Below are 12554 nucleotides of genomic sequence, written 5' to 3' on the forward strand. Positions count from 1 at the left end.
GACCTCGAATATAACCCTATGGGATTCTTCCCATTGTTGGAGGTTAATACTTTTTCTTGTTAGTCTCTAACATACCACCGGTTTATTTATCTTAAATAAATCTATCGGTTGGTATTTTCTGCCAGAACTCGGTTTTTTAAATGGCGTCTGTGTTCGTCTCTGTGACTCCTAAACCAAAGGTTGAGCCCTTTGTTCCACTTTTGGCGGGCTTCTGCACAGAGGCCCTCCAAAGTGGTGCCATTCTGTCTGGCTACCACAGGGGGTGTGGGAGGGGGTTTAGGCACCCTGGACTGAGTTGCCTTGCCAACTCAAGTCGCACTCTGGTGTGATTCGCCCAAGTGGTGAGCCACCCCGCTCACCACTTAGCGTGTTTTGATTGACAGCTAGGCTGAATGAATGGGGGTTTTCTGCATAAAAGCAGGGCTTTTGGGACTGGATCTTTAGAAGTCGCCACAGGACCCAAGAATCTGATGAGGGTAAAGCTGAGCCGACCTGCAACGACGACACCTCCGGTGGAGCCCTGCTGAACCGACTCACCACTTCCCGACGACAGAGGAGATCTCCCCGCCGGAGAGTCTGTTCCCCTGACTAGTGGGAACAACCAGTCCCCTTTGGTTTTTCTTCGTTCCAGGACGTAGTGGTCGAATTGCCCATGCTGAGCACCCTGGCAACCGGATAGCCACTAACCCCTGTACCGCGACCAAAAGGTGGTGCCTTTTGACGGAGCACTCCGCAGCTGGTCTCTTCCCTGGTGGTGCAACGATCTTCAACTTTCCTTCGACGACAAGATCATCTCTTCTCTTGGCAAAGCCCCGACTTGCATCCACCACCAGGAACAACTGCCCCCGCCGGAGCTGTCTCTCCACATATAAGGTACCGTGTCGGCCTGGCTTCCCTCTTGACGGTTAGCGTGAGGTGTCTTAATCCTTGCCTCTCCATTGGGTCGCCTCCAAGCCTTCTTAACTTTCTGTTCTGAATTCTTTCTGTGACAATTTGCGCCAAAGACTCGAAGTGCATTTCCACTGTGATACTTTTTGGGACATATTGCCTTGCCTCTCTCCGAGTGGGCCTGGCCTCTGAACTTTGCGATCTACAGTAGACCCTGCCTTACTTGCCTTGCATTTGTTCTTAAAGTGTTGGTACCGAGTTGATTTCATACCCTGCCTTTTCTCTCCCGTCCTAACGAATACTAGAGTGACATCTAGGTTAAAGCATTCACCTCTGTCTGCAAATAAGTGGTGCCGTTGAACCTAGACTTGTCGAACTATTGTTAGGGGGATTGATTTACTTATAGTAATTGTGATTGAAGTTGTTTACCGTATTAGTGCCAGTGTGTTTTCCATAGATGTGTTTTTATAAATAAATAACTATATATCTTTACACTCAAGCTCTGTTCCGTGTTTGCTTGTTCTACTGTGTAAATTGCCCTATTTTGTATACTCCACATACTGCCTTACTCTTCTTGAGGGAAGTCTGACTGCTCAGCCACAGCTACCAAGTGAATCTGTGTGGTACAGACTGCTACCAAGTGGGTTTACTACACCTGTAGTCCTAAACCTTTTGCAGTGGTCCCAGAGGGAACTGCACAGGTTTCCGCCTAACACTCTCCAGCCCTGAAATCTCTCCACTGGCTCCTGGTGGCTGCAAGGATCAAGTCATAGGCTCTCCACATTTTCCACAAGGCTTTCTGGGGCCAGGGACCTCACTACATCCAACTCTTTCTTCCTAAGCCTTTTCCTTCTCGAGCCCTCTGCTCATCCACCTCCAACTCTCTGAGGGTCAGCTTTGTCCTCGGATGGGGCCTACCTCTGGAACAGCCTCCCTGCCTCTCTCAAACTTGAACTGGACCATCTAAGGTTCCGGAAGCAACTCAAGACCTTCCTTTTCGCTTCTGCTTTCTCTCTCTCCCTTGCTGATGTTCCTGTCTGCTGCGCTAACTGGTTACCTGGCCACCATTTCAACCTTAACAGGCATCAGGCTCCTTTCACGACCATTAGCCCTTGCACTGCCTCCAGGCCTCCCATGCACTTACGGACTATATCTGCAACTCTACAGTCCCCTGCCTTCTTGCACTTACTTGAGCCGGTCACCCCAGCAGCACTTACTGAGCTTGCCTATTGCACTCTCCCGGCACCTGGCACTTCTCCCCCTTCCTCACTTGCACTTGCATGATGTGAATGACACAAGACCTAGTAAGATAGTTTGTTTTGTCCTCCCTTTGTCTCCCCTTCCTCGTCTTGTCACACCTAGAAACACTTGTGTACAGGCGTGTTATAAATGGCTTATATCCTAGCATATCATATCACGTGGGCACTTGATGTAACCTGTCAATGTACCCCACAATAGCCACTGCATCTGTAGGGATGACAGAGCCTACCTATACTCTGTCTAACACTGTTTCAGTGTATAATGTACACACTCCATGCAGTCAGTCATGAAGAAAAACGCACATTGGTTTGAATGTCACACAGTGAAAACGCCCTAGGCAGAACACCTTCCATTTGACAGCACCTCAATGTCTGTGCCTGATGCCAACCAGAGATACCCACGTATCAGATCATCAACTCAGGCTTAGCCTACACATCTCAGGGGGACACATTATTTATATGATACAGTGTAAGGGCAACTCTACAGGGTGTGTATACACGCCCGAGCATAAAGGATCAGATTTCCTAAACAGAGTGGAACAACTAAAAGGAATGTACCTTGGCATATTTGCATGGCCATGAGTGTAAATCAATTAGAGGACAAAGCATCCCATGAAGAATACCACACCCCACCCTCAAAAGTCACTTATTCATGTAAACTTAACTACTCCACACATCTACGGAAGTGAATAATGTGCATGGTGGAAGATATATTTAGGGAAGAACGGACATACACCAACACAATCTAACAACTATCACATGTGACAGACTGGTGTGCATGTGAATACTGCAACGGCACTTGTCACAGTATGTGCAATGCACTCAACTTTGCACAAAAGGCACAATCAGCCAGCACAAACATTCACATAACACATGCTGAGCAAAACATTGGGCCTCATTACGACCCAGGCGGTAAGTTACCGCCTGGGCCGTGACTTTACCACCATGGCGTAAACTATGTTTACGCCAAGGTGGTTGGCGGACTTACCGCCCCATTCCGACCTTGGCGGGGCGGTAAGTCCCCAATCCCCATTTACCCTTCCCCATTCCCATTTTTGCCCCATAGGGCATAATGGGAGTGGGGAAGGCGTTAATTACGCCACCGTAAATTACGGTGGCGTAATTAATTCCATGGTCCCTTAGCGCCATGGATTTTAACACCTGCTAAAAGCAGGTGTTAAATCCGCCATGGCGCTAAGGGACCTCGTACTCAGGCGGTAAGGGTCGGCGCTGTTTACAACGCCGTAAACCCCTTACCGCCTGAGTTGTAATGAGGGCCATTGTCGATCACAGTGAATTGTGAGAACATCACAGAGGCACCAACACCCACAATGGCAAAAACACAATACCTAGTACCACTGTAAGTCACACCAGACACTCATAATGCCTTTACATATAAGAGTGTCATGCATAAATGCACACCTACATCCAACACACAACGAGAAGACTGCATGAGTAAGGGGGTCATTCACAACAGCCACGCTGCAGATCACATGCGTTTTCAGTGCAACATTAATGGTTATTTAAGATGCATCCTATGTTTTCTTATTAGTAATTATAATAGTTCTGTTGACGGAGATGTGTTGACATAAATTAGGCAATCTTCATCTCTATATTACGTTTACCAGCAATGTTCTTTTGTTTTATTTCTTTGCACTGGCAAGTTCATGAGTAAAACAGGACTCTTCAAACCTATTCTTTGTTATGATTTTATACTCAGTTTGTGAGAGCAAGGTATTGAGTGCAGCCTTGGAATAAGACACTAGATTTGCCAATATATCTAGGCATTTGCCTAATGTGGCCTTGCTGATGGCATCAATCGCCCAGGTAAGGAAGGTTATTAGGTCCCGAGGGTCAAAAAGTAAAACAAAGCTACCTTTGTATTCCAAGTAATTCCAAAAAATACATAGTACATAGTCAAATACATAGTCAAGTATCTATACATCAAACAGTATTTACTAGTTAGTCCACATTAAATAATTCAATTGAATGTACTTGCATGCTCGTTTTTAATTAGCTGACACTGTGTACGCTATTTTATTTGACTGCAAAGCACTATCAGTCTGAAAGGCCTAAATGGGGGTCATCATTGCTTGGGATAATGTATGTGCCAACTTCATCGCCCTCTGCCTGTTATTGGTCAATGATTGAAGGATAAGAATTATCCTATGATAATTATTATGAGGATTGAATAACAGAGATTCACAAGTAAATGTAAAGGTCATGAAGCTCTAAGTAAATTATTGATCAGCAGAGGAATAATTTCCCAGTGAAATATAATAAAATCTCCAGACAAATACATTCATATTCCAAAGATGTGTTCTCGGGGATGCATGCAGCAGGCCCTTTGTCTGTTTCCCCTGCACTTGGTGTCCCATGTCACAGGGCAGGCTGCATTTCACAATCTTTGATGGAATCCCTCATGCAAAGCAGGAGCAGTTCCATAATTCTTTTAAATATTCTTTACTCAAACCATCAACCGATTCTTTTTTCAAGTAGGCCCCATTTTGTGCTTTATCAACTCTAAGAAAAAATATCTATGGTCATATTAATTAACACATTTTCCTGGAAACGCTGTTGGTAGTGGAAAGGACAAGAGAAATACCCTTGGAATCATGGACTTTACACCTTCATGATGCTATGGCTATTCATATGTCATGTCTTCTCCTTAGAAGATAGAAGGAAACTTTGTCAAATCACCTTGAGGAATAAATCAGAGTTATTCTTTTGGGGACCTTGCACCAAAATGTGGGCCAAAGGACTATTATTCTCGTCCTAATATTTAATTCATGCCTTTCTCGTGGTGTGTTATTAACTTGTGTATTTCTTATCATTAAAGGTGGCTTATTCTGAATCTTCAGTCCAGTTCTTATCAATATAGAAGACAAATATGCATAGAGGTAAGCCAACAGCAGTATAACTTTACTTATTTTGTATGTTTTAAAAACGGAAACACGTTGCATCGGGGACCTATATTTGGTATATGTGTTTGATACTTCTTGAAAAACACAGCAAGAAGCATATTAAATGTACCTGTCAACATTTTGCAGGCTGCTATCCTTAATTGCAGAACTAACTAATACCTGAGTGAACAAACATTTCTTTCCTGATAGGATGTTAGTAATATCATTAGATTTTCTTTTTTTTTTATGTAACCACCCACAATGGTACTGTCAATACATGGATGCATTCATCGATGGAAAGTAGTGTCTTATATGTAGGTAACCTGTATTTACTAACCTGATAATGATTTCCTCCCATAATTTTTATATTAGCACATGGAGATTGTTATTTACCTCCTCTCAATCAATTAAAATGATTAGAGTGCAGTCAGTAACTACTCGTACTGGAATAGTTCTAATGTGTTATCTTTGTATTATGCTTTGCATTTCTTTAGTACCTCATTTTTTAGGTGCCTATATGGATTTAAAATTGTTTAAAATGGGAAATGGTTTCTCTGGTGAATGTATTGAGTTTAATGATTAGCTCTACTGCTGTTTGTTATTTAGGGCGCTTGGCGAAATACAAATATGTGATTGACTGTGATTGACTGTATCGTTTTCATTACATCAGAATATGGATGAGGTCAGGTCCTTCTGAAAGGCTCTATAATTGAAGAAAGAAGATAGAAACTTGATGGCACAGCAGTTCAATATGTTAATTGTACAGCAGCAGCTTTTAAACCCATTGCTAACAAATTGAACTGTGAGATAATTATGACAGATAACTTTGTAGCTCTGACATTTTTTATGTTTGATGTTGACAAGACATTCATATTCTGGTATTGCTTAATATTTGTGGGGTCTACAGACGTTAAATATAAAAGTCAATACAATGATATTTACATCTATTTTGACTCTATAGAAAAATACAAACAGAAATTGCAATGTCAATACCTTTCAGTTGCACCGACGTAATGGAAATATAGTGTGTGCCATTAATGGAAATTAAAAGCCTCTTGATAATTTGATGCAATTATGAAAGAAGAAATTTGAAATTGAACTGAAAAGTAGAACATGTATTATAGAAAACAGCATATCTGTTGTTAGACCCACATTGCCAAATTACTATTATTAGTAAAAAAGTTTTTAATTGCAAATGTTCTGTCTAATGGACGGAGTAAACCTATGATGCTGCATTGCTATTCTGTGAAATCTAACCCACCTGAAACCATGTGTTCCTGGAGAACTACCATTAGTTAAGCGCCTTACAAACCAAGAATCTCTTGATCACATTAACATACCACTTACATCAATGCAGCTATGTAAACAGAACACATGGGGTTATCAAGATAATAGGTCCTGTTTCTAAAATGTCAAAAATGACATTAAAAGTATGATTTATACTAGATATTCTATCACCACTCTGACATTGATCGAAGGGCGCCTAGTTGACCATAAAGGGCATTCTCAGAAAAAGGTGCTGAGAAGAGGTTAATGAATCCATGGCCATGGAATATATTAAGGCTAGGCTCAAAGGAAATAGCCTATTAAAGTGGATCTTTGTTAAAAAAAAATGTCTCTCGCAAAACAACAAAGTTCTCATCGATAGTAAAGAGCCACATATAAGAAATTCACATAAATGTGTTCTGATATATACCAAAAGCCTATTTAGAATGTACACAGCACAGATGGCCATTTGATCTAGGTTTTTGACTGCAGGTGTTTTCCATTTTTCTGAATAGAAAACAGAATACAGCTCTGAATGTAGCTTAAAGAGACCAACACAATGCATACCAATACGACATTTTGCATTTTATATTTTGGGTAAAATATGCATATTTTAAAAAACACCATCATGCATGAAGTGGCAGAAACATACATGATATCTCAGGACTCTGAATATTTGTATGAATCTGAATATGTCATTTTTGCCAATATCACATGTCCATGTAGATAATTATTTCAAACATGAATACATAATTTCATTATCAGTTTTCATTACTATAGGGGGTTAGCTTGTAGCTGACAGATCCCCTTATGACACATCAAAATTCAATGGACCAATAGGAGCAAGGAGGAAGCCCATGGTGGGTGTAAGAAATCAAAGGGAACCTATCACACAGTCTGTCCAATCCAAAATGCTGTGTCAAATGATGCTGATGCTGTGTGAGTGGAGTTTTCGGGGTTTGTAAGCTTGAATACATAGGAAGAAGGAAACCTTTTTTGGGAAAACAGAGACATAAGAGAGCCTGTCCAACATGAGAGAAGCAGATTTAGATTCCATTTCGATGTAGCTGATGGGGACATCTCTTTAAAAAAAGACCTTTCCACACTGAACTGAATGCATAGGTCTTTCACAAAAACAGGACCAGATTACTAGAGAGGGATTTCAGGAACAGGTTAACAGACTAGAAGGAAAGCTTTCCCGACAGAGCTGCCTGAGGACAGTGTTCCTTCCTGTCATTGGCCTTTCAAAGACAAACAGAAAGGGAGTAACTATGACGACAGATTATTTTGACATTTTTCACAAGAACTAAATGAATACCACATATTATTTAAAAGTATTTTGGGAGTCCAGTATTGTTTAAAAGTTATATCACTGAAAAAGGGTATATAACGTGAGGTGTATGTGCTTTCTGACTTCTAATTCAAATTGAAATCCTAAGTAGCTGCAATGCAATAGGGCTTTTCTCTTGCAATTTGGGATTTCTAGAAGCTTTAGACAGCTCAAATTTAAATGTGTATTAACACATGTCCTTTGACTGGTGCCTTGCATAATCAATAAAGTAATTGGTAAAGTGTTGTGAGGATGAATCCCATTCCTTGAAAATAGTTAGAAATTTAGCTTCCCCTGCACAGCATTCCAAAAGCAACCAACAAACACAAGCTTTTCTAATTATTTGTAACACGCCCTTCATCATAAAAGAATACATTGAGTACTGCCTATGCCCAAGCTAACCAATATTTTGTCATGTACAGTGTCCAATATTTTAGAGTTGGAGAATCATATGTTAAAAAATTATTCTCTGATAACAAAAATATGTGGTAATGGTTCCAAAGAAGATTAAGTTAACAATTGTGTTTGCATTCTATTCTGCCAAATAATTCCCCTTTTGATTTCAGTGGGAGGTGGGTTTAAGGTAGACATAATTCTGCACTGTAAATTGTTTGATTTAATTTTTGTGAAACCATACATGTAAATGTGTGTGTCGACCAATAGTAAAGTATTGGGTAGAATTGCTGTTCATGTATGTTTTTCTACTAATGCTGTTTGTGTAAGATGTAAAGTAGACTGGTATGTCTTAATAAATACAAATGTTAGGTTGACAAATGCAGGCAGGCCACCGTGTATTCATTTTCATTGTAGTCAAATGTTATTTGTAGTGTTTTAAAGGTGACTGCCCCCTCATTGCAAGATAGGGGACAACCTGCATTTCCGTGATTTACATTTTAAATAAAATATATACAATATTATGATTAAATCAGCAGGTTTCTTGTCGCTGATCGTGGGGCGGGTTTGTTGCGGTAGGTAGTATTAGATCTGTAATATTTCTCTGTAATCAAAAAAATGATTTAAGTAAATGCACAAGGTATATTTCATTACATATTTTTTTCAGATTAAATAACCATTATTTCGGGTAATGCATAAAGAGCAAATGGGCAGCAGCTGTACAGAAATTAGGCCTCCACACCAACTGATTACTCTATATAAACATGCAATTTTATTTGTAAAGGGTGCAACCTTTCCCCAGATACCACTTTTTGCTAAAATAATGCACATGATTATGACATGATTGAAAAGTGACCCAGAAAGAGTCATGAACAAATACAATGAAAAATAAGTCTATAGGAACAATTAGAGACTAAAATAACATGAACTTCATAAGAACGTAAGGGACAACTGAATAATAGCTTTTCGCATAACCAAGTATTTTCTTTGGTGCCTACATCTAGGCATTGGGAAGAAGTAAAGTGATAGAAATAGGCCCAGTATTGAGTCCTAATTATTCAAGCATCACCATCCTCACACCATCTGCTAAGAATCATGTCTCTACTTCCCTCCTTTGTACAGTTAAGAAGAATGCTTGGCAATGTTGGGATGCAAGTACAGCATCCCAGCCAGGCCGAAAGGTTTAAGCTTAGGAAAAACTATTAGCACGTACCATCATGTGAGCAGAGTGAGTTTGGCACAGAAGAAGGCACATGCATTGTTCTAGTTAGGTTTGACACATATTAGATACCCACATATTGCAACACAGATGGAGCAACACATGTATTAATATTGTGGCTGTAGAGGTTACAGATAGGACAATATAGTTCTGGCCCTTTGCTAGAAGTAATACATGAAGTTGTGTTTTCAGTTATACGTTAGACGGGAGCCTTAATAGGTGGAAGATGAAGTCAGAAAGGTATTGTTGTAGAAGAGAGGTCAGAGTGTCACATGGCAAAAGTGTTGCCATAATGGAAGTTAAGGCCTAAGAGACAATAAACAAGGATAGAATTTAGGCATTGATGTGGAGCTGCGGCTCTGTTTAGCACAGGCCCAAAACAAATCCCCTTTCTCTTCCCCAGGAGAGAAGCCGAGGTCAGAGTCAGCCCTGATATGCAGATAAGCCCTAATTATATTCAGCTGCAGGGTCTGAATGTGCTGGAAATTGAATGTTAGTTTAAGGAAGAGCAAGAAGGGATGTGCCATTTGAAGAACAAATTCATGAGTATACGGCATAAAGTATTGTGATGCCAAGAGACCAGAGAAGAGTTAGAGCACCACTGTCCCCACCTAAGAGAGGTAATCCCATTTCAGTTACAATCACATGTATAGCCAAACACCAATACATTCTTGAAATTCAGACTCAAGATCGGCGTCCTGGTCATGTCATTACTGGGCACGAGTGGTTTGATAGGAGAGGTAGAGGTGATGCCAAAAAATTGTGTACAAGATCAGGGGTGAAACTTGTGTGCATCGTAGTATCTGTTATAATGAGAAGGCCTATTGTCTTATCAAAGCAGAGTTGGCTTTGCCATTGTACTTTGGACCAATCTGGAATGGGGGTGTGCACAGCATGTGATGGTCTTGATTTATTAGTGTGTCAATAAGGGTAAATTGCCAATCACGTACCTGGATTTTCTGGTGATGCTGTAGTCGGCCACATGTTTAGGGGAATGGGTTTACACAATGTGTGGGCAATCAGTCCAGGGACTAAAGCGGGTATTGTCATGTTCGATAGGTGGTAGTCAATGAGTGTGGTGGGACAACATTGTAACCTATGTATTTATATTTTCCAGTTTTCCTCTGTATAACCTATAACTTCTTGAGATGTGACGAATTCCATGTCAGATCGGTTCTAAGGGACCATAGGAGACCTTGTTGCATGTAATAAACCTTTTTTCCCTTGCAAATAGGTGCAGTGATTATTTGACTTTTGGATTAGTATTACTGTCCAGTGCTTGAGTTGCTGTTTCTCTTTACAAATTGGTGGCCCAATGTGATCCCAGACTCCCCATGAAGTTGGGAGTGTCCCAGGTGCACATCCTGGAGTGCGGTGCCCATCTGCAGTGACTAGTCCCGCATGCAAATGCTGAAGAGATTTGCAGATGCCGTGATTCCAGAAGGCCTCCCTTCTCCTTCGGCTGCTCCAGGCCATTGATGGGACCATGTATCAAAGGTACTTGGAAGAACATATATATGTAAGTACCCTTTGCAGGAGAGAATAACAAAAGGAGAGTGTGTGGGAAGTGAGTCGATTGTGAGTGTGTGTATTGTGAAGACCACATGGCAATATATAGTGGATTGTTATATATGCAGAGGTGGCAAGAGGGATCTCCTCCTTTGAGAGGAAAGGTGATGTCATGAGATTATTGCATGAGAAAAAGAGAAGAGAGAGGAAATGGATCTGCTCCATTGCTGAGGAAAGGCAGCACTGCAACTAAAATAGAGGTGAGGTCCATTATATGGAGTACCTGGGATTGCTACATTCGGCAGAAGGGAATGTGATGAGGTAAATTCCCTATTCCCAAGGCAAGAGGATAGAGCACGATTCTAAACCATTGTGTAAATAGATGTGAATTTTGGTGTGTAGGCCCAGTATATGACAGGCCTGGGATCCCTTCGCCCGGCAAAAGGGGCATAAGGAGGTAAATTCCCTTTCCTTGTAGAGGAGACTGAGGAATGATCTAAACCATTGTGTATTTGGAATTGGTGTAGTGTGGAGTGGGGGGTGTTGATTTGTGTGAAAGGTGGTGTGGTGTACTAAGTGTGTTGTGAGTGGGGCAAAAAGAATGAGGAGTGGGAATGGGGGTGTGGGCAGTTGTGGGAGGATGGGGCACATCAACGCCATGGATCAATGTGCAGGAAACAGAAGAATTATTCAGATTTTAGGATTATACGTAACTATGAGCAAAGTATGTGCACTTCCACATATGAAAAGAAACACTTTGATGAAGGCACTGCCATCGCTCGCAGCAGGAACAGGAAGTGGATGTATCCACTTGAGAAACAGACAGCAGGCATTACACTAGCAGTAGGAAACATGAAAAGCTTATTCAATGCATTATTAGGTGACCAGGCAGATGATATTTGGAAAAAGCAGGTTACCCAGGGGTACAGATGTGCAATGACAATCATGAAGGGACACACTTTAATGATTGTTGGGCTAGAGTGAGGGCTACCTTGAGAGCAGCATATCCTGACAAACTGGACATACATCAATGATGGCGCGCACAATGAAAGAAGATGGAGACCCAGCACAGTACATATTACAAATTCAGGAGTGAGACAGGGGAAGAATGGGATAAGAATATAGCAATATTCTACCATATGTTAAAGAAGGGACCTGCTAAAGATGTGCAGAACGATTTGCACAAGGTAGTAGGGATTGAGCCTAAAGGATATGATATGATATGCATTTGTAACACACTTGTACACAAATGTTTCTAGGCATGACAAGAGAAGGAGGGGGAAACTGAGGGAGGGCAAAACAAGGATCTTACTAGGACTTGTGTCATTCAGATTGCGCAAGTACAGGGAGGAGGCAGGGGAGAAGTGTCAAGGGGGGGTGGAGAAGTGCAGGTAATCAAAAGTGCAGCCAGCGGGTGGCTCAGTGCAGGTAATCAAAAGTGCAGCCAATGGGTGGCTCATAGGTGCAGAGAGAAGGGACTGTCGGGTTACAGATACAAAGCACAAGTGCTAGTGGAGCCAACATGTAGTGGAAGGTGCACCTGGACAGGTAGGGGCCTGGGCCCAAGTTCAGAGGGTGGCCAGTTGACCAGTGCATGGATCAGATGGGTCATCAGCAGGAGAGAGGAAGAGAGAAAGCAGAAGCGAAGAGAACGGTCTTGAGTTGCTTCTGGAACCGGAGGTTGTTCTGCTCAAGTTTGAGAGAGGCAGAGAGGTTGTTCCAGAGAGAGGCCCAAGCCGAAGAAAGAGATCTGCCCCCAACAATCTGCTTGGAAAAGCGAGTGACCC

The sequence above is a fragment of the Ambystoma mexicanum genome, chromosome 5q (assembly GCF_040938575.1).
Source record: "Ambystoma mexicanum isolate Mex_15411 chromosome 5q, UKY_AmexF1_1, whole genome shotgun sequence".
NCBI lineage: Eukaryota > Metazoa > Chordata > Amphibia > Caudata > Ambystomatidae > Ambystoma > Ambystoma mexicanum.